The sequence below is a fragment of the Rhincodon typus genome, chromosome 1 (genome assembly GCF_021869965.1).
Source record: "Rhincodon typus isolate 14 chromosome 1, sRhiTyp1.1, whole genome shotgun sequence".
Lineage (NCBI taxonomy): Eukaryota > Metazoa > Chordata > Chondrichthyes > Orectolobiformes > Rhincodontidae > Rhincodon > Rhincodon typus.
The window spans coordinates 28,415,744-28,437,689 of record NC_063332.1 but is presented as its reverse complement, the minus strand read 5'-3'; the positions used below and the strand labels follow the sequence as shown (position 1 = coordinate 28,437,689).

The window sequence follows — 21,946 nt, the reverse complement described above, 5'->3', positions numbered from 1 at the left end:
CAGTACTATGAAAGCTTGAAGCTCAGAACGCATACCAGCATCTGTTAATAGTTTTATATTTTATTGTATTACTAACTCTCATCAGTGAATTACAATGTCGTTTTTGGTCAGTTTAACAATAATTCAGTAACTTGTTCTAATCAAATTATAATGGTAAAATAAAAAGTTCTGGAGAAGCTTAGCAAGTCTGGCACCATCTGTGGAGAGAGAAACAGAGTTATCATTTCATCTTCATTATGACTCTATCTCTAGCATGTCATTTTTTGCTTTTGCTGTGATTTTACAGGACTTTTCTCAAATTGTAGTTATTTGATATCTATTTGAAAACAATATTTTCCTACATTTTTCTAATTTTGACAAGATAGGAAGATAGAAATTCTACCTATTTTTCTTTATGAAATTGCTACTTATTTATTGTCATAAAATCTGTCTTCAGCTTGAAGTAGCTATATATTAATTATTTTGATCCTTAAGTAACACATGCACATGCCAGCAGCCGAGTAAGTAAATTATTGGATTCTGAAGGGCTGAAGGATTGGATGATCTTCATTGTTACCTAGCTGTGACTTGCACAGGGAACACTGAAATTTGACAGAACTAAGCTAAAATATGTATCTATTCCCTGCTTTTCCTCTGTCTTCACAGACCTAGAAGCACCTTGCCTCATAGGATTTTACCTCAATCATCCGTATTGCTTTTAGAAGCATGGAAATACAACATTTGACTTGGTAATTGAACATTTATCTACCTCTGCCTTAAAAATATTTAAACATTCTGTATTCATTGCCTTTGAGGAAGGGAATTCCAAAGACTTTCAGACTTCTGAGAGGAGAAAATGTTTCCTTACATTTGTTTTCAATGGGCACTTCCTTATTTTTAAACTATAGCCCCTAATTTTAGATTCTCGCATAAGAGCAATCACCTTTTCCACATGCACCAGTTCAAGGCCTCTCAGGATCTTATATGTTTCACTTAAGTCACCCCTGACTCTTCTAAACTCCAGAGCATACAAGCCTAGCCTGTTTAGCCATTCCTCGTAAGGTAATCCACTCATTTGAAGTATTAGTCTAATAAATCTTCTCTGAACTACTTCCAGCATATTAACATCCTTCCTTAAGTACAGTGACCATTACTGTACACACTCTAGATGCAGTGTCACCAATGCCGTGTACAACTGAAGCATAACCTCACTACTGTTGCATTCAATTCCTTCATAATAAAGCATAACATTCTATTAGCTTTCCTGATTATTTGCTGTACCTGCATATTAACCTTCTGTGATTTAGGTAGTAGGACCCCAGATCTCTCTGCATCTCGGAGCTATGCAACCTCTCACCCTTTTGATGATGAGTTTCTTCTTTATTCATAGTCAGGTTGTTTACAGCATTGAGGTTTACAGCACAGGGAAAGCCCTTCTGGCCCATCGAATTTTCATCAGTAAAAACAACTGCCAAACTATTCTAATTCCATTTTCCAGCACTTCGTCCACAGCCTTGTATGCATTGGCATTGCAAGTGTACATATAAATACTAGTTAAATATTATCAGGGTTTCTGCCTCTGTCACCCTTACAGACAGTGAGTTCTAGATTCCCACCACCCTCTGGGTAAAAACATTTTTCCTCACATTCCCTCTAAACCTCGAATCCCTCACCTTAAATCTATGCCCCCAGCCACTGTTTCCTTCATCATGGGGAAAAGTTCCTTCCTGTCTACCCTGTCAATGTCCCTCTCAATTTTATACAACTCTGTTGTGTCCACTCTGTCTCCTCAGCTGCAAGGAAAATAGCCCCAGTTTCTCCAATCTCTCTTCATAACCAAAAACTGTTCAGCCAGGTAATATTCTGGTGAATCTCCTCTGTACCTTCTCCAGTGCAATCATAATCCTTCTGTAATATGCATTCCAGAACTGCATGCAATAATCTAGCTGTAGTCCAACTTTTCTGCCAAAATGGACAATTTTATATTTTCCCTCATTGTACTCCATTTCCCATATCTTTGCCCAATCAATTAACCTCTCCACATCCCTTCATAGATGCCGATTCTGCTCTTCACAACTCACGTTCCTACCTATCCTTGTGTCATCAGCAAATTTAGCTACCACACCTTTGACCCTTTCATCCAAATCATTTATATAAATTGTAAAGAGTTGAGACCTCCAACATTGATCCCTGTGCCAAACCACTTGTTAAATCCTGCCAGCCTGAAAAAGACCCACTTATTCCTACTCTCTGCTCCCTATTAGCCAGCCAATTGTCTATACATTGATGAATATCATTTCATTCTTACCTTATTTTGAAAAGTTCATTTTTTAGATTCAAGTTTTATTATTTTTGTTTAATGGAAGGAGGCAAAATGTCACCAGTAGTGTGCCACCATTATTGGTACTGGATCCACTGTTGTTTCTCATCTATATAAACGATTTGGATGAGAATATAAGGAGGTATGGTTAGTAAGTTTGGTGGTATAATGGACAGTGAAGAAGATTATCTCAAACTGCAACAGGATCTTGATCAACTGGCCTAGTGGGTCGAGGATTGGCACATGAAGGTTAATTCAGATAAACGTGAGGTGTTGCATTTTGGTAAGATAAACTAGGGCAGGACTGACGCAATTAATGGTAGGGCCCTGGGGTGTATTGTTGAACAGAGAGACCCTAGGGGTACAGGTGCATATTCCTTGAGAGTGGTGTCACAGATAGACGGGGTGGTGAAGAAGATGATTGGCACACTTGCCTTCATTGGTTAGAGCATTGAATATAGGAGTTGGGACATTATATTACAGCTGTACAAGATGCACTTGGAATACTGCATAAATTCTAGATGCCCTGCTAAAGGAAGGATGTTATTAAACTGGAAATGATGCAAAGTAGATATACAAGAATGTTAGATAACAAGGTGTAGAGCTGGATGAACACAGCAGGCCAAGCAGCATCGGAGGAGCAGGAAAGCTGACGTTTCGGGTCTAGACCCTTCTTCAGATTGGAAGTTTTGACTTATGAGGAGAGCTGGATAAGCTGGCACTTTTCTCTCCTCAAGCTTAGGATGCTGAGGGGTGACCTTAGACGTTTATAAAATCACAAGGGGCATGGGTAGGTGTCAGAAATTAGAGGCCGTAGGTCTAAGGTGAAAGGGGAAAGATTTAAACGGGTCCCCAGGGGCAATTCTTCCACACAAAGGGTGGTGTGTATATGGAATGAGCTGCCAGAGGAAGTGGTTGAGGTGGGTACAATTACAACATTTAAAAGATGTTTGGACAGATACATGAACAGGAAAGGTTTAGTGGGATATGGGTCAAATGCGGGCAAATGGGACTAATTCAGTTTAGGAAACCTGGTCAACATGGACCAATGGACTGAAAGGCCTGTTTCGGTGCTGTATACCTCTATGACTCTTATGAAGATACTTGGATATAGGAAGAGTTAACAATTTACAGTATCCGCAGTTCTTTCGGTTTTTATTTAACAATTGTTTTACCTGCTTGTCTTCCTTAAAAATATATTATTCCAAGGGATTTCTGATGAGTCAAACAAATGGGTGAGTTGTGTGGAATATTTTCTTTCTCTTCCCTTGTGATCTCAGTAAGTTTCATTGCAAATGATGTTAACTTTATCATAGTGAGGGAAAAATTAGTTATTTATACAAACATCCATTCCTAGGTTTTCAATGATGAATTGTTTTAAAGCATGAAATTTAGGATTGAACTGAATCATGTAGAATTTCAGAATTAAATTCCTGACTTTGAAATAAGTGGTAATGTTTAGTAAGTAACGAATTGCACTCCGTATTTCTACCAAGCCAGTATTTCCTCAATCATGACTGCATTTCTAGTCTTCCAGAAACCTTTTGAGAAGCAAACACCCTCCCTGTCAATGAAGTTGCTGAGATTTTTTTTTGTATTTGGTGTCTGCCAAATTAACCTTAATAAATGGGCAGAGTGCACTGCACTCACTCTGGATTCTTGCAACGTTGCCACAGGAGATCGGCTTTACAAAAGACATCTGAAAATATTGTTGGATGACACATTGATTGATTAGAGTTGATTCCATATATCTTTTCTTTTCTCTTCTATTCTTTTGGTTTTGATTCCATGTATCTGTGCCCCTTTCTCGTTGTTCAAAGTGCCATATGGGTAGTAATTTTCCTGGAATACCTGTGTGATCTATCAAGCTGTTAAACTGCATCATTATGACAACATTACTTTAATTGTCTTATCCAATTGAAAATGCTTATATTCTTGGTACCTTCAGAGCCTGGGCTAGGAAGAAAAAAAAGTTGCTGAGGTTCCGCTCTTGATTCTTATCAACTGATTCTGACTGGAAATTATAGATGCAGAAAACAGACAAATAGGATTGAGCTTGTTATGATTTTACCCCACATCTTCCTTCATGCACACTCAAAACTGTTCAAGACACTGGACTTGTGCATGATCATGGCCCCTCCCACTGCATCAATTCAACATGAATGCCGATATGAATCAGTGCCTTCATTAAAGAAGGAGAGGAAGATTGGGTGTCGGAGAAACTTCAGGTCTACTACAAGGGAAGAGTAAATTTGATTACTTCAATGATGCTAGTTCAGGCTAGCAGACTCAGCTGAAAGTTATCAGCTTTGTTTTTGAAATTTAATGTTGAATGTAAATATACAGTTTTAAGGAATGAATCTTATTTTCCTGCAGGCATTCCCCAAAACACACGTTGTTTGTAATGGTTAAATTGGACTTTCCTTACAGTATTTAAAGAATTAAGAGGATGTCTAGATATCATAACCATCAAGTTGATGTTTGGAGCGCTAACAATGTGCTGACTTTCCAGTCTTGGCCAGCTTATGAGTGGGAAGTCAGCAGCAGAAGCAAGATGTTTCCTGTGGGGAGAGAGTAATAACAATTAGAGCTTGACTCAACTCTGGACCCTGCTGCTGCCCACGTCAGCAGCTGTTTATCAAGCGGTACTAGCAATGGATTAATATGCCTCTTCAGCTGAAATCTGTAGGTAGTACAAAGGAATGCAAGAAAGCAATGGAAAATCATCTTCTAAACTTGTAATAATTCTCTAAACTTTTATCTCAATCCTAGATTTGCGTGGAGTTTCTCTCCTCCCATATCTTTCACAGATGGATCTTTAATTTAGTGCCACTGCCAAAACATGACACCTCTGACAGTGCAGCACACTCTCTGCTGTGTTTTAGCATCAGCCTTAATTTTGTACTCATGCCTCTGAAGGTGGGCATGAACTCACAAATTTCTGACTCAAAAGATGAGGCTGCCTACCCACTGATATGAGTTCATATAACGGAATTTGGTGGCTTGGCTCACCATGATTACATCACAACTGAACTTGATCCTGTACTTGTAACACCCACTAACCAGCATAGCTTAGCTTAATCATTTTGTTCAGAGGCTTTATGAATTTACATCATTAGTGTTGTGTACTACTTCAGCATTTACTTAACCTTCAGTAAGTATACCCACTACAAAATACTACATTGGGAGTTACGATACATCTTTCATCAGATAAATTCTTGCTTGTATACGTTTCATTTATTCATATATAGATTAAGCTTTGCTGGCAAGGTCAGCAATTACTTTGCATCCCTTATTGTGCTTGAGAAACGGTATTGATCCATTTTCTTAAAACCCCCAACTACAAAGTAGCAGGATTTGAACCTGGGTCCCCAGAATATTAGCTGCATTTCTGGATTAACAGTCCAGCAATAATGCAACCAGGCCACTGCCACTCCTTGAATTCCAGGATTTTGACCCGACCACAGTGAATAAGTAACAATATAATTACACGTCAGGATAATATGTGATTGGAAGTGGAATTTCACGGGTGCTGGCTTTCCTCAGTATCCCCACCTTTGCCCTTCTGGATGGTAAAAGGCATGGGTTAGAAGATGCTGTTGAAGGAGCCTTGGTGAGTTATTCAGGTGTACCTTACAGATGAAAACAACAAATGCTGGAGATCCCAGCAGGTCAGACAGCATCCATGGAGAAGAGAGTAAGCTAACGTTTCAAGTCTAGATGACTCTTCATCAGGTGGTACACACTACTGCCACTGTGTTAGTTGAGAAGGGAGTTAATGGAGTGTGGTGGCTGGAGTGTTGATCAAATGGGCTGTTTTATTCTGATACGTATCAAGCTTCTTAGCTGTTGTAAGAACTGCATACGACCAGCTAAATGGAGCGAATTCCACCTAACTAACGATTTGTGCCTTGTAGATGATGGACAGCTTTTGGGGAATCAGGCGATGGGTTGCCGTAGAATTCCAAGCATCTAACTTGTCCTTGTGGCTGTAGTATTCATATCATAGAATCCCTACAGTGTGGAAACAAGCTGTTCAGCCCAACAAGTCTACATCGCCCCTCCGAAGACCATCCCACCCAGACCCATTCCCCTAACACTGCATTTCCCTTGTCTAACCCACCTAACCTAAACACCCCTGGGCACTATGGGCAATTTAGCGTGGCCAATCCACCTAGCCTGCACATCTTTGGACTGTGGGAGGAAACCAGAGCATGTGGTCAGTCTAATTCAGTTTCTGAGTGAACACCCAAGATTTGATGTCGACGTATTCAGCATTGGTTTTGCAGTTGAATGTCAAGAGACCTTGATTAGTTTCTCTTGTGGTGAAGATGGTCATTGCCTGACACTCCTAAGGCAAGAATGTAAATCGTCACTTATGAGCCCAAGCCTGAATGTTATCTTGTTGTATGCAGGCATGGATTGATTCATTACCTGAAGAGTTGCAAATGCTGCTGAATACTGTGAAAATCTTTGTGAACATCTCTGCTTCTAACCTTACGTTAGGCAGAAGCTCTTAGATGAGGTCATTAACATGGGTTAATAAGTGTCACATTCAAATAATTCTAAACTAAGCAAAATTAGGTACAACCTGAACAGTACCAATTAAAAACCACCTGACTAAAAATGGTGCGTGCAGACAAATGCATCTTTTAATCTAGTCGCCCTCAAAATTACTTTTAACAATAGCTATAGATCTTCTTTTATAATACCTTCATTTAAATTCAATGACATAAAATAGCAATAAATAAGCAGTTGGAAGGATGAGTTCTGAGGAAGAGTCACCGGACCTAAAACTTTAACTCTGATTTCTCTCCACAGATGCTACCAGATCTGCTGAGCTTTTGCAGCAATTTCTGATATTTTTTATTTTAATAAATAGACAGTTGGAGAATGAATAACCATCGTGAGAATGTAATTCAGTTTGTTGTGGTAATTTGTACCACTTTTCTGGATATGTTTAGGAGTTGTATATTTATTGAATTGTAACTTTTGCTGTTATCGAGATAAAATTTTGAGGGAGTTAATGAATTTTATTAGATTAAGTTTAATATCAGGATCTCTAAATAGAATGAATACAGTGGAAGTTGGGAGTCAATTCTGTCCTGATGATACCACAGCTGACAACACCTTGATGAATAATTGTGTTTTAATAACTGGAAGTTAATTCAGTGGTAATTTTCATTTTATTTACAGTACATTGTTTATAATATAAAATTTCTAATGCCATTTAGAGAATGTGGAAGAATTAACAGTTGTTCTGCATAGCACTTTCTGTACAAATGAACTCTGATGTTTCAAAGACAAACAGGACAGTGCAGACTTGATGGGTTCAATGGCCTACTTATGTACCTTATGTGGATCTTATATTGGAAAGTGCCTCTTTAGTTTTGAATCGCAGTTGATTTTGGGACTCAGGATATTTTATGGAATTGCGACAGCATGGAGGTGCTAGGATTGCTGAACCACACAGCACTTTAAGAAGTGAGCTTTGCTGTGTATCCATTCTTATGTAGAATTAGTCATTAGAAAAGTACAGAAATCACTGAGAGGACTTACCCATGTTAGTCATATGTAAGCGACAGCCTTTCTGCTCCTATGATGCTGCTTAGCCTGTTGTGTTCATCCAGCCCTGCACCTTGTTGTCTCTGACATTTTCACAATGTACTTTTGATACAGGTCGGTGTTTGCATGCAGAAAAGGAATGTCACTTTTCTTTATTGAGGCTACTCCTTTTTGAGAAATTGTTGGTCAATAATTTGACATGTTTGTCTCAATTTTTATATTATTTATTAGGACATGGGAAGAGACTGGTTTGGAAGAGATGCAAAGCTTGACTGAGTGAGGGAGCTATGATTTCCATAGAGATAGTCATTACAGTAAGGTATATGACATCAACTGTGTATTAATTCAGCCTCCTCATGGAATGAAGCACATCAACATGTTGTAAATTCAACATAATTTTAAAGGGAAAGGTGTATATTATTAGGTCATTGCATTGAATTTGAGTTCTGCTTGAGTTTCTGTAGCAAACTTAATCTGACAGTTTGATAAAAATCAAGTGGTCATAGAAATGAAATTCTCAGCCCAGTTACCAGGCTCTACTAGCCTTTGGGAATCTTATCTCTGTTGATGTATAATAATAGAAACTTAAGTTTCTGAGAGGAAAAAAAAGATGCATTAAGATTTTTTTCAAAAATCATTTTTGATGATCCTGTTGATTAATTGTCAAACCATGATGTTTCTTTATTCACTTGTGGAATGTGGACATTGCTGGCTGGGCCAGCATTTATTGCCCAACCCTAGTTACTCTTGAGAAGGTGGTGGTGAGGTGACAGCTTGAACCACTAAAGTCCATGTGCTGTAGACTGACCCACAATGGCCTACGCAAGGGAATTCCAGGATTTTGAAATGGCGACAATGAAGGAATGGTGATGAATTTCCAAATAACGATGGTGAATGGCTTGGAGTGGCTTGACTTATAGGTGGGGGTGGTGTTCACATGTATCTGCTGCCCTTGTTCTTCTAGACAGATGTGGTCATGGTTTTAGAAAGTTCTGTCTAATGATCTTCAGATGAATTTTAATTTCTGCAGAGCACCTTACAGGTTGTAAACAATGTTGCTACTGAGCGTCAGTGGTGGAAGGAATGGATGTTTGTGGATGTGGTACCATTCAAGCGGGCTGCTTTGACCTGGATGGCGTCGATGTTCTTGCATGTTTTTGGAGCTGCACCCATCCAGGCAAGTGGGGAGTATTCCATCACACTCATGACTTGTGCTTCGTTTGGGGAGTCAGGATGTGAGTTACTTGCTGCAGTATTCCTAGCCTCTGACCTGCATGGTGATTTTTATGTGGTGAGCCCAGTTGAGTTTCTGGTCAATGATAACCCCAAGGATGTTGATAGTGGGGGTTCAGTAATCGTAACACCATTGAACATCATGGAGCAGTGGTTAGATTGTCTCTTATTGGAGATAGCCATTACTTGGCATTTGTGTGGCGCAAATTTTACTTGCCACTTGTCAGCCAAGCCTGGATATTATCCAGATCTTGTTGCATTTGAATGTGAACTGCTTTATAATCTGAAGATTTGCGAATGGGGCCGGATATTGTGCAATCATTGCTATGTGAACATGTTAATTTGGGATTTATCCAATTAGAAATATTTGTATGGAAGTTTTGCAGAAATATACAAAATTTCAAAAACATGTAGATTAGGATTTTGTATTTTTCTATCATGAACTGATAGCACTTGTAGCAGTACCTGTAAAAATATTTTTGTTATGGAAAAGTAAACTAAACAACATAGTTTATTGAAAATGTATTTCTAAAAAAGGAACAACTCACAATTTTTCTTGGAAAATTTACTGTCTAAAACGTCTCTCATCTGAAAAATTTGAGTCTTAAAGAACAAACAAGAACACAAAGAGGCTTTGGGACCTGACAGTGAGGATTTAGCTCATTTTGCTTTGCATAAACCTTTTTTAAAATTCATTCGTGGGATGTCGGCATCACTGGTTGGCCAGCATTTGTTGCCCATCCCTAGTTGCCCTTAAGAAGGTGGTGGTGCACTGCCTTCTTGAACTGCTGGAGTCCACCTGCAGTAGATTGACCCACCATGCCTTTAGGGAGGAAATTCCAGGATTGTGACCCAGTGACAATAAAGGAATGGTGATATATTTCTAAGTCAGGATGGGGAGTGGCTTGGTGGAGAACTTGAAGGTGGTGTTCCCAAGTATCTGCTGTCTTAATCCTTCTTGATGGAAGTGGTCATGGGTTTGGAATGTGTTGTCTGACGATCTTTGGTGAATTTCTGCAGTCCATCTTGTTGATAGTATACATTGCCGCTGCTGAGCGTCAGTGGTGGACGGAGTGGATCTTTGTGGATGAAGAGTCAATCAAGCAGGTTGCACTGTCCTGGATGATGTCAAGCTTTCTTGAGTGTTGTTTGAGTTGTGCCCATACCCCAAGCAAGTGGGGAGTATTCCATCATACTCCTGACTTGTGCCTTGTAGATGATGGACAGGCTTTGGGGAGTCAGGAGGTGAGTTACTCGCTGCAGTATTCCTAGGCTCTGACTTTCTCTTGTTGCCACTGTGTTTATGTGGTGAGTCCAGCTCAGTTTCTGGTCAATGATAACCCCCAGGATGTTGATAGTGGGGGATTCAGTGATGGTAACACCATTCAATGTCAAGGGTAGTGGTTAGATAGTCTTTTATTTGTTTCTTATGGTCATGGCCTGGCATTTGTGTGGCATAAATGTTACTTACCAGTTGTCAACCCAAGCCTGGATATTGTCCCGATCTTGTTCCATGGACTGCTTCAATATCGGTGGAGTTGCGAATGGTGCTGAACATTGTGCAGTCATTGGCGAATTTGCCCACTTCTGACCTTATGACTGAGGGAAAGTCATTGATGAAGCAGCTGAAGATGGTTGTGCCAAGAACACTATCCTGAGGAAATCCTGCAGAGATGTCCTGGAGCTGAGATGACTGACCTCCAACAACCATGACCATTTTCCTACGTGCCAGATATGTCTCCAACCAGCAGAGAATTTGTCTCTTAATACCCATTGATTTTAGTTTTGCTAGGCCTCCTCAGTTGAATACAGCCTTGATGTCAAGGCCTGTCACTCTCATCTCACCTCTGGAATTCAGCTCTTTCGTCCATGTTTGAAGCAAGTCTGCAATGAAATCAAGAGCTGAGTGGCCCTGGTGGAACTCAAATGGGTCATCACTGAGCAGGTGCTGCTTTTAGCAGTGTTGATGACATCTTCCATCACTTGACTGATGATTGAGAGTAGACTGATGGGTGATAATTGGCTGGATTGGATTTGTCCTGCTTTTCATGTACAGGACATAACTGGGCAATTTTCCACAGCCCAACAGGCGTAGTGGCCCAGTGGTTAGCACTGCTGCCTCACAGCGCCAGGGACCCGGGTTTGATTCCACCCTTGGATGACTGTCTGTGTGGAGTTTGCACATTCTCCCCATGACTGTGTGGGTTCCCGCCAGGTGTTCTGGTTTCCACCCACAATCCAAAGATGTGCAAGTTAGGTGGGATTGGCCATGCTAAATTGCCTATTGTGTTCAGGGATGTGGGGGCTAGATGGGTGAGTCATGGCAAATGCAGGGTAGGATAGGGTAGGGGGACAGGTCTAGGTGGGATGCTCTTAAGAGGGATGGTGTGGACCTGTTGGACCAAATGGCCTGTTTCCACACAGCAGGGATTCTATGATTCTATAACTACTCCACTTTAAACCCCACTCCAACTGCTGTGCTTTAGACCCCACTCCATTCCAAAACTGTCGGATGATACTCTAAGCTGATTAATACTTATTCCTATGATATGCTGAAATAAAAGCAAAATGCTAGGAATCTGAAAGAAGTATTTTATTGGACTTGAAACATTTAATACTGTTTCTCTCTTCATGGATATTGCCAGGACCTGCTGAGTTTCTCTAGCCTTTTCTGTTTTTACCTTGAAACACTGGATGAATAAGAATTGCTTGCTCCCCTCAGCAAATCTTATTATGAATTTCTCACTTCCAGCTTGTGAAAACTCTTGTGTTTACAATATTCTAGATTGTATTCACTGATTCTATATCTTCTCCAAAACCCATGAGAAGAATAGAATCAATACCCTAGCAAGAATATTTATCAAAGTTACTGGATATCTAAATGAGCCTCACATCTTCATTAAGGAAACGTCTGGGATTTGACAGTTTATGCCCAGGAGTTAATGATGTCGACATTTGGCTGTTTGAACTATCTTGCATGAACAATATGAAATTATATTTCTAACCTTTTATCAGTGTCTGCACAAGCTATTGATCAACATATTAACTCTGTTTTTCCTAAAAGAAGGGCAGAAAATAAAGTAATTTGCTAACGATTATTTTTGACCTTTAGATGATAATTAGTAACAGGTTAAAAAGTTCAGCTGTGTCACAGAAAATCAACATTATCTGTTGATTATAAATTCACATTTAAAACCTGTACCTTAAATTAATAACCAATTTATTTTAATTTATGATTAATGTCTTTAGATGCCTGCCAAATTGACAACATCAAATAACCAGTCCGTTGAATGGATTAAAGTCTCTATGCTTGTAGTTGGCAATGTTTTCAGAGTTAGTGCAACGTGGTATGAATGAATTAGTCATTTTTCTTTCCTTTGAGAGTGGTATGTCAATGGTCGTTTCTAGGCATTGACTTGAAAGTGGTTAAATTATTTAATGTAGGACCTTTATGATCTTCAGGCAGAAGCTTCTTTAGTTGCGCATCAGTCTGGACTCAGTTTAAACTAAGAGCCCAAACTTTAGGAGAAACGCCAATGCACTGGTGGAAAAGGTTGGAATTAAAATTGCTTTAATTTGCATCTCAGTTACTGTCCACTGTTTGTGTTTATACAGCGGTGGTGTCGTCATGAATCTGTTGGTATATTGCTTTAGAGCCCAGTCACAATTTTTACATCAATTAGCTGCTGCACTCAGCAACATTACCACAATCACCACGGCTTGAGTTGGGACTTCCAATTATGCAATTTTACTGGACGAGTGATCCAGAACCTCTGACTACTGTTCAGCCTTAACCTGTACACCCAACGGGGAGGAGGCAGAGGTGACAACCTGGAGGAAGACAGGACCTTAGTTGTAAGCACTGCAGAATAGAAGAAGTGGTAGTTGACCTGGTGCTCCCAGATGAAGTCTCCTTCATCACCACTGGGGAACTCCAGGAATTTTTGCAGAAGAAACCATCCGCTGAAACAAGTCTCATTATCATTGGATTGCTTGGAATTCCTTCCCCTTCTGTTTTTGTCAGCTGGGAAGCTGATAGCAGCCTTGAGACTGGACAGGTACGTGAAGCAGTGGTGCCAAGGTTTCCTTTATGGTATCGTTAGGGAGTTGAGGGCTAAAGAAGCCCTCTCTCCTTAAGACACTCCTTAAGAGGAGAGTAACGCTGTTGCTGTGAAGACTTTCATAGTCAGCTTCAACATCAATGGCAACGTCAACAGCACTGATTTCACAATTTCTCATTCCTAAAGGCAAGGATGTATGCAGTGTGCCATTTGCCAGAAACCTGCACCTTTCCCAGGAGATAGAGCCACATGGCTGGAGTGTCAAGAAGGGTTTACTTGAGTCACCTAGCCTCGAATTCCATTCCATAAAGAGATTCAGAAGATCTCAGCATCAATGTGGATATTAAGGGACTTGATCAAGTCCTTTGACTTGGTAGATGTCTGGAAACTAACGGTTTTACATTTCAATAATAGAAATAAGATGGCAGCACTACATTTGCATGCTGCCAACCTCTATTGGAACCAGCTAATGGCTGGCTAATGAATCCTGATTATCATGGCTGATTAACAGCATTATCCAACTTTTAGCCCCAATGTGTAATATCCTCCAGTTGCAATTAATGGCTTTAAAAGGAACAGAATTTAGGAAAGTATAGGGTGTGTGTGCAAATGGTCACACGCATACACGCACCATATTAGCTTGAGCTAGCAGAATGCATAATGAGAGAAATATTAAAAAAGTATTTGAGACAGAAAAATGACAAAGCACACAGGAGATATCTTCATTATCCTCAAGATCCACAATAACTTCCACAATATTTATTATGGAAGTTATCAAACTTTTATCGTGGAAGTTATCAAACTTCTGATTTCCAGCATCTAGAGTTCTCTATTTTTTTAATCAAACTTCTCATCTTGCTTCTTGAGTTGCTAGGTCTCACAACACCCATAAATGGATGTTTCTATTTCAAGTGATTTCCCTGACTACTTCCAGTTCATCATTGACATCCAGTATTTACTACCTTATTAATAGCCCGAGCTTAACCCTGAGTGTTTCGTTCTGCTGTTTCAATTCCTCAATATTATAGAGTCAGAGTCATAGACGTATATAGCACAGAAACAGGCCCTTTGGTCCAACTCATCCATGCTGACCAGATATCCAAAATAAATCCAGTCCCATTTGCCAGCATTTGGCCCATATCTCTCTAAACCCTTCCTATTCATATAATCCATCCAGATGTCTTTTAAATATTGTAATTGAAAAACAACAACATGATTCAAATTTAATCATTGGTTTTCAGTTGCTATCATCTCTTGTCACAGATTGTTGCAATCAATCTCTAGGCGATTTTTTTTTTCCCAATTTGTTATAATTCTGGATGTGATACCCTAGAACATTAAGTTCCTGGGTGAGGAGAGGTGACAACTCCCATTCTTTATTCACCCACCACTCGGTTGATCACAACAAGGTTAAGTTGAGTTCTGAGGGACGGTCATCAGACCCAAAACGTTAACTCTGATTTATCTCACAGATGCTGCCAGACCTGCTGGGCTTTTCCGCAACTTCTGTTTTTGTTCCTGATTTACAACATCCACAGTTCTTTTGCTTTTAGTTAAGTTAGAAAGGATCTACTCCCTGACCTGAAGAAGGGCGACTGGATGTTAACTCTGCTTTCTCTCCACAGATACTGCCAGACCTGCTGTGTTTCTCCAGTAATCTATTTCAATTTGTAAAGGATCCACTCCCATGTTGATACCTTTCTCCCAGATCAAAGGAAATTAGTTTTTAAAAAGAGCCAATTTAACCAATGATTCTTGAGTTAACAAAAGTGTCAGTTTATTAGTTACTAACCATGAGATAAAATAAGAACACAAAACACTCATGTGCGATTTAGAAATAAGAAGTGAGTTCCCAAAAAATAGTTTAAAATATTTATATGGATCAGGCAGTGAGTCATTTGTAAAGAGTTTTGACATAGGTAGTTGAAGAATCAATTTCATGATTCTTGGTTTTGCAGGTTAATTGAAGTTCTTTTGTCCCGGTGCTTTTAATATAGTGGCTGGCTAGCATCACGCATACTGAGAGAGTATCTTTTCCCTAATTTTACCTGCAGCTCAGGGATGTTTAATGGCTATTTCCAAACTGTGACCTTCAGTGCACACTACTCCACACACTCATTCATGAGACCACTAACATACACAGACCAGAGTTGAACCTCACTTTTTACACTTTTTTGTGTATGTCCCTGAAAGGGTAAAACAGAAATGTGTCTGCATGAGATGATCTCCTGCTCGGAAGGTTTGGATAGTCAGCTTTCACTATCACTTCCTCATTAGTCCTTTGTTTGAAGCTTCCCTGATTGTGTACAGGTGTGGCATTCCAAAATTGTGTCCAGAGATTCCACTGAATTTACATCACAATCATCTTCTGGCTCTATCTCCTTTTTAAAATACACATGTTATAATTTATGTCCATAGGTGATCCTTGGTCATAATCCATAGGATTGATGTTAACATCTCCTGAAAGTCATTTCAATTGCCTGTGGAGCTTGGAAAGAAAATACTCTAAGTAAAAAGAAAGTTTCTAAATTTGGCATTGGACTTTTAAAAATTTGATTCTTTGTGTCTCGTAACTGATAATATGACTATATTTGGAAAAATGTAATCGGGGCATTTGCTTTATTGCAGCATGACAGTTTGAGATTGGCCTGATACATTTGCTAGCCTTTCCTGACTTTTTGCTTCATGAGAAGGGAACATGGAATAATTCATAGTGCACAATCCTACTGGGCACTGAGCACCATGGACTATGGTGAAATGGGTAGCAGAATTGGACGAGAAGTCTGGTGAGGGTTATCTCAATGTCAGTAATGACTCAGGCCATCTTTTATGCTTTTCACAAGCAGTGTAGTGAGTTACTTGTTAGGCATTGTGAGCTACCAATTAAGGGGCTATTATTGCTTATTAAAGGCCTCATTGATGGCACAATACCTCTCATTAATATTTACCTTTCTGTCTTATCAAATTTGCCCAGTCAACTAGATGTCAAGAAAACTTGACAGGGAAACCAGAGCTGATTTCTGGTGGATTCAGCTCGTCACTTTCTCTCAGCAACTTCCATGATGGACAATGGGCACCAACATCTTACAGCATGCTCCATCAGCATCCCACATCCAGATACACTGGTTTCTGCTATTAGCCAGCCTGTAACAACCCTCATGGCATATCTCTGATCCATGTGAAGTTCTGCATTTTACTACTATACTTCGGGCACCAGTGGCAATTATCGTTGCAAAGCTGTGGAAAGGACACTGTGCACTCGAGTACACAGAGCCACCTCATGGACTGGACCAGGCTACACTTTCAAGCATTTTGCTCACTGTCAAGGTGCACACTTGGTCGGAGCCTACCTGAATGGTCACAGCATCCCTGCCTTGCAGTGTCTTGTCTTGCTTTTTTTGTATTTTGCCCCCTCAGCTAGAGATACCAGGCTCATATTATTTATGAAACAAAAACAGAAATTGCTGGTAAAGCTCAGCAGGTCTGACAGCATCTGTAGAGAGAAATAAGAGTTAACGTTTCAGGTTGAGTCACCCTTATTAACAGCGTCTGCAGTTCTTTCAGTTTTTATTTCATATTACTTCTGTCTGACCTTGCCTTTTAGCATGAGGAAAATTGTTCTCATCAGGTTTTGGTCAAGTCAAGGAAGATGGCTTTCGCTCACGAGCTGTGGGCATGGTAAATAAAGGAAAGCTTGCAATACCAGTCTGTGGGCTTGGAAACAATCCCTCAGCCACCTGGGGCTTTCAAAGTTAGATTGCTCTCCACATAATGGGTAAGAAACTGAATTTTGGGCAGCCTACTGCTATCTTGGGACTTTCTCTCCTTTTGTGCACCGCTTTCCTCCTGGAATGATGAAAAGCTGGTACTAAGGAAATTGGGTGGCACAGCAGTTACTATTGATGCAGGTTGGAGATATGCTGAGGCAGTGAGTAGGCAGCACTGAAGCCAATTACTCCCTCTCGGCCATGTCTGGTGCAAATGTCAGGAGCCATGCAGAACAGCTGTGGACTGACAGTGCCTGTCCAAATGCATGACAGGCCTTTAAAAATGGCACCAATATGCCAGTCTGTTCCAGAATAACCTGGCAGTGAGGGGTTGTTCTAAGAATGGCGAGTGCTAAGATGGGGCCAGAATCAGATGTGATAGATGCCATGGAGGCGGAGCATATAGTCAATGAAATAAGTTTAGCAAGGTACAATGGGAAAATGCACTAAGCTTTGTGCAGAAATCCCTCCAAACAACTTAGTAGAATTCAGATGTTGCCAAAAAATTCAGCTTTTCATATATTTACACTCTATATATACAACATTCCATGTTAACAATCGTGTTACTGTAAGCTCTCACAATGCTGTATACCAGAAAGGTGCTTGGCCAAACAGCAAAGCTACACTGAGTTAATGGATATCAGTTCAAGCAACAAAGGGTTCACTACAATTGGTTTTCATAATATGGTGCTTGAGGAAAGGAGCAACTATCAGGGTTTTGCTGTTAATCATTTGCTGTTACTTTCCGTTGGGTAATAGCGTGCTTTATGTCACCCATGATAACATAATATAGTATTAACTATTTTGGTTCATATGAATGATGATTGTCTATGCTTTGAGTAGTCGACTGCATCAGTGGAACTGGAACTCAGCCAGATTTTCATAGTCATACAGCACAGTCCAACCTATCCATGTCGAACATAATCCCAAACTAAACTAGTCCCACCTGCCTGCTCCTGGCCCATATTCCCATTCATATACTTATCCAAATGTCTTTTAAGCGTAACTGTGCCCACATTCACCACTTCCTCAGGAAGTTCATTCTACACGTGAATCATACTCTGTGTAAAAAAAAAAATTGCCCCCATCACTTTTTAAAATCTCTCTCCTCTCATCTTTGGCATACACCCCCAGTCTTGAAATCTCCCATCCTAGGGAAAAGACACTTACCATTAATCTTATCTATACCTATCGGGATTTTACAAACCTCTATAAGATCACCTGTCAACCTCCCACACTCCAGTGGAAAAAGTCCCAGCCTATTCAGCCTTTCTTTATAACTCAAACCTTCTATACCTGGCAACGTCATGGTAAGTCTCTTCTGAACTTTCTCCAGCTTAATAACATCATGCTTACAACAGGGAACCAGAATTGAACAGAAGAGGCCTCACCAATGTACTGTATAACCTCAACATGATGTCCCAACTCCTATACTCAAAGGACTCAGCAATGAAGGCAAGTGTGCTAAACACAGCCTCAACTGCCCCGTCTTTATGTGATGCAAACTTCAAAGAATTATGTGTCTGAAACACTACATCCTTCTGTTCTACAACACTACTCAAGGACCTACTATTAATTGTGCAAGGAAGTTCATATCTTACCAACTTGATAGAATTCTTTGAGGAAGTGACAAAGTTGATAGATGAGGGAAGGGCTGTAGATGTCATATACATGGACTTCAGTAACGCGTTTGATAAGGTTCCCCATGGAAGGCTGATGGAGAAAGTGAAGTCGCATGGGGTCCAGGGTGTACTAGCTAGATGGATAGAGAACTGGCGGGCAACAGGAGACAGAGAGTTTTAGTGAAAGGAAGTTTCTCAAAATGGAGAACTGTGACCAGTGGTGTTCCACAGGGATCCATGTTGGGACCACTGTTGTTTGTGAAATACATAAATGATCTGGAGGAAGGTATAGATGATCTGATTAGCAAGTTTGCAGATGACACTAAGATTGGTGGAGTAGCAGATAGTGAAGGGGACTGTCAGAGAATGCAGCAGAATATAGATAGATTGGAGAGTTGGGCGGCGAAATGGCAGATGGAGTTCAATCCAGGCAAATGCGAGGTGATGCATTTTGGAAGATCCAATTCAAGAGCGAACTATACGGTAAATGGAAAAGCCCTGGAGAAAATTGATGCACAGAGAGATCTGGGTGTTCAGGTCCATTGTACCCTGAAGGTGGCAACGCAGGTCGATAGAGTGGTCAATAAGGCATACGGCATGCTTTCATTCATCGTACGGGGTACTGAGTACAGGAGTTGGCAGGTCGTGTTACAGTTGTATAGGACTTTGGTTCGACCACATTTGGAATACTGCGTACAGTTCTGGTCGCCACATTACCAAAAGGATATGGATGCTTTGGAGAGGGTGCAGAGGAGGTTACCAGGATGTTGCCTGGTATGGAGGGCACTAGCTATGAAGACAGGTTGAGTAGATTAGGATTATTTACATTAGAAAGACGGAGGTTGAGGGGGGACCTGATTGAGGTCTACAAAATCATGAGAGGTATAGACAGGGTGGATAGCAAGAAGCTTTTTTGCAGAGTGGGGGACTCAATTACTAGGGGTCACGATTTCAAGGTGAGAGGGGAAAAGTTTAAGGGAGATATGCATGGAAAGTTCTTTACGCAGAGGGTGGTGGGTGCCTGGAACGTGTTGCCAGCGGAGGTGGTAGAGGCAGACACGATAGCATCATTTAAGATATATCTAGACAGATACATGAATGGGCAGGGAGCAGAGGGATACAGATCCTTGGAAAATAGGTGACAGGTTTAGATAGAGGATCTGGATTGGCGCAGGCTTGGAGGGCCGAAAGGCCTGTTCCTGTGCTGTAATTTTCTTTGTTCTTTGTATAAGTGCATACTTGCAGATGTGGTCAGAAATCGAGAAAGATGTGTTGAGTTGGAGAGAGATGGAGAGAAGCATTAGAATGGAGGATTTTACAAATCTTTAAAAGAGCAAAGGCCTCAAATTATATTGCATCATCTCTCATTAGCAAGATGTCCCAAAACATATGGTAGCTAGTGGATTACTTATGGAGTGCTAGCAAATTTTTGCTGGCTAGGCTGATATTTGTTACCCATTCACAATTGACTTGGACTGATTGGCTGTTCAGGCCATTTTAGATGGCATTGAAGCGTTAACCGCATTGATGTCACTTTTGAGTCATGTGTAGGCCAGAACAGATTAGAATGACATAGAGTTGTAGAGTCATATAGCACAGAAACAGGCCCTTCGACCCAACTGATCCATGCTGATCAGGTTTCTACAACTGAACTAGTCCCATTTGCTGCATTTGACCCATATCCCTCTATACCTTTCCTATCCATATACCTGTCCTAAAAGTCTTTTAAATGTTGTAATTGTACCTGCCCCTTCCACTTCCTCTGGCATTTCGTTCCATACACACCCATCCTCTGTGTGGAAAAAGTTGCCCCTCAGGTCCCTTTTAAATCTTTCCCTCTCACCTTAAGCCTATGACCCCTAGTTTTGGACTCCCCTACCCTTGGGAAAAGACCTTAACTATTCACCTTATCTCTGGCAGTCATGATTTTGACACATTTCCTTTCCTGAATGACATTGATGAAGTAGATGGGTTTTATGACAATCAACAATGATTATATGGGTTGTTATTAGGGTAGCTTTTAATTCCAGATACTTAGGAAATTCACATTTCATGGTCTGCCATGATTGGATTTGAACCCATGTCCTCAGAACACGTAAGCCTTGGTTTCAGGATTATTAATCTAGTGTAGTGACCTTACCACTACGCCACCACCAACCCAACACAGGGCAACCCACTAGCCAATTTAAACAAAAAGGATGTGAATGAATAATCAGGTAGTTTGTTCTAGTGATGTTGAATGAAGGAGTATTAATGGAAGTCTAAGGCAGTCCCTTAGAGGGTTTAAACTCGTGAACATCTGGTTTAGAGACAAGAATGCTACCAACTAAGGGGAAAAATGTTCTTCTTGAACACTCAGTGCCACTTAACAGAATTTAATTTACGCTTGGCAAACGAAGCAAAACTTTTTGGATTGCAGAATATTTTTGTAAACTTATTCACAAGTGCAAACATCTTTATATTCTGGCTGTGTAGCCCTCTGTCAGACACACAGAAGGGAAGCCTTGTACAATGCAAAAAAAAGTTGGCACTTCAAGTGTTAATGTTTTAACTGATGATGCCAATTCCGAACTGCCCACCTCCTAACCTGGGTGGGTTGTAAGTATATTGCACAGCTTTAGCTGTGTGAAAATGAGTAGGAGAGGCTGAATAAACATTCCAGCTTAATAAGAAAGACTGTTAATGGGGAGTAAGAGGGTGGGAGTGGTGGTGAGTTAATATCTGCTAGCATGTTGTTAGATCACATTCCTAATGCTGTCTTCTCATGCAAAGGGCTGCAAAGGGCTATAGGGGCAGGCAGAAAAATGAGAGGTGGGGTAATCCAGTTCAAACCGGCCTGGCAGCAAAGGGGCGTTTTCTTGGCAACATTTGCAACTATTGAGCACCACTGGTACTGGCTTTAAAAAGCAACAGCAGCAGCATTTAACAATTGAATTCTGAACAGTGATTCAACGGTTGCATTTGGTTCAGTATTTAGTGCTTGTTTTTCAGGTACTGTGTGGAGGTCACTATGCAAAGGACATATTCACCAGGCATAGGGGATAGGAGAGGGAGGGTGTTCCGACACACTATAAACTTCATATACACCCTTCCTTAATTGCTATGGATTTTAGCCAGTTCTACAATCCTCCCTTGAATGTTTTTCAGCCCTTCCCACAGTGCTCCCTGTAGTGTGTGCGGGTGTAGTTTTACTTAAACTAATTTTAAAAATCTAACCATTTGAAAATAATTAAATCTACCATTTTTTTCTCTCATGAAGTGTGGGTAGATCTCATGAAGCAATTCAAATATCACCAATTGAAATCTTGAAGCTATTTTGGGTAAAGAAACATTTCTGTTTTCATATAAAATAGAATCTGCTTTTTTATCCTTTCTATTGCCGCCGCCCTGTGGTTTCTT

The 21,946-nt window shown here is 40.4% G+C and overlaps 1 protein-coding gene across 1 annotated transcript in view; it reads left to right on the top strand.

Moving 5' to 3' along the window:
- LOC109914261 (zinc finger and BTB domain-containing protein 7C) overlaps window positions 1-21,946 on the top strand; it is a 188,672-nt gene that overhangs the window by 94,431 nt on the left and 72,295 nt on the right. The gene's annotated exons all lie outside the window — the stretch shown is intronic.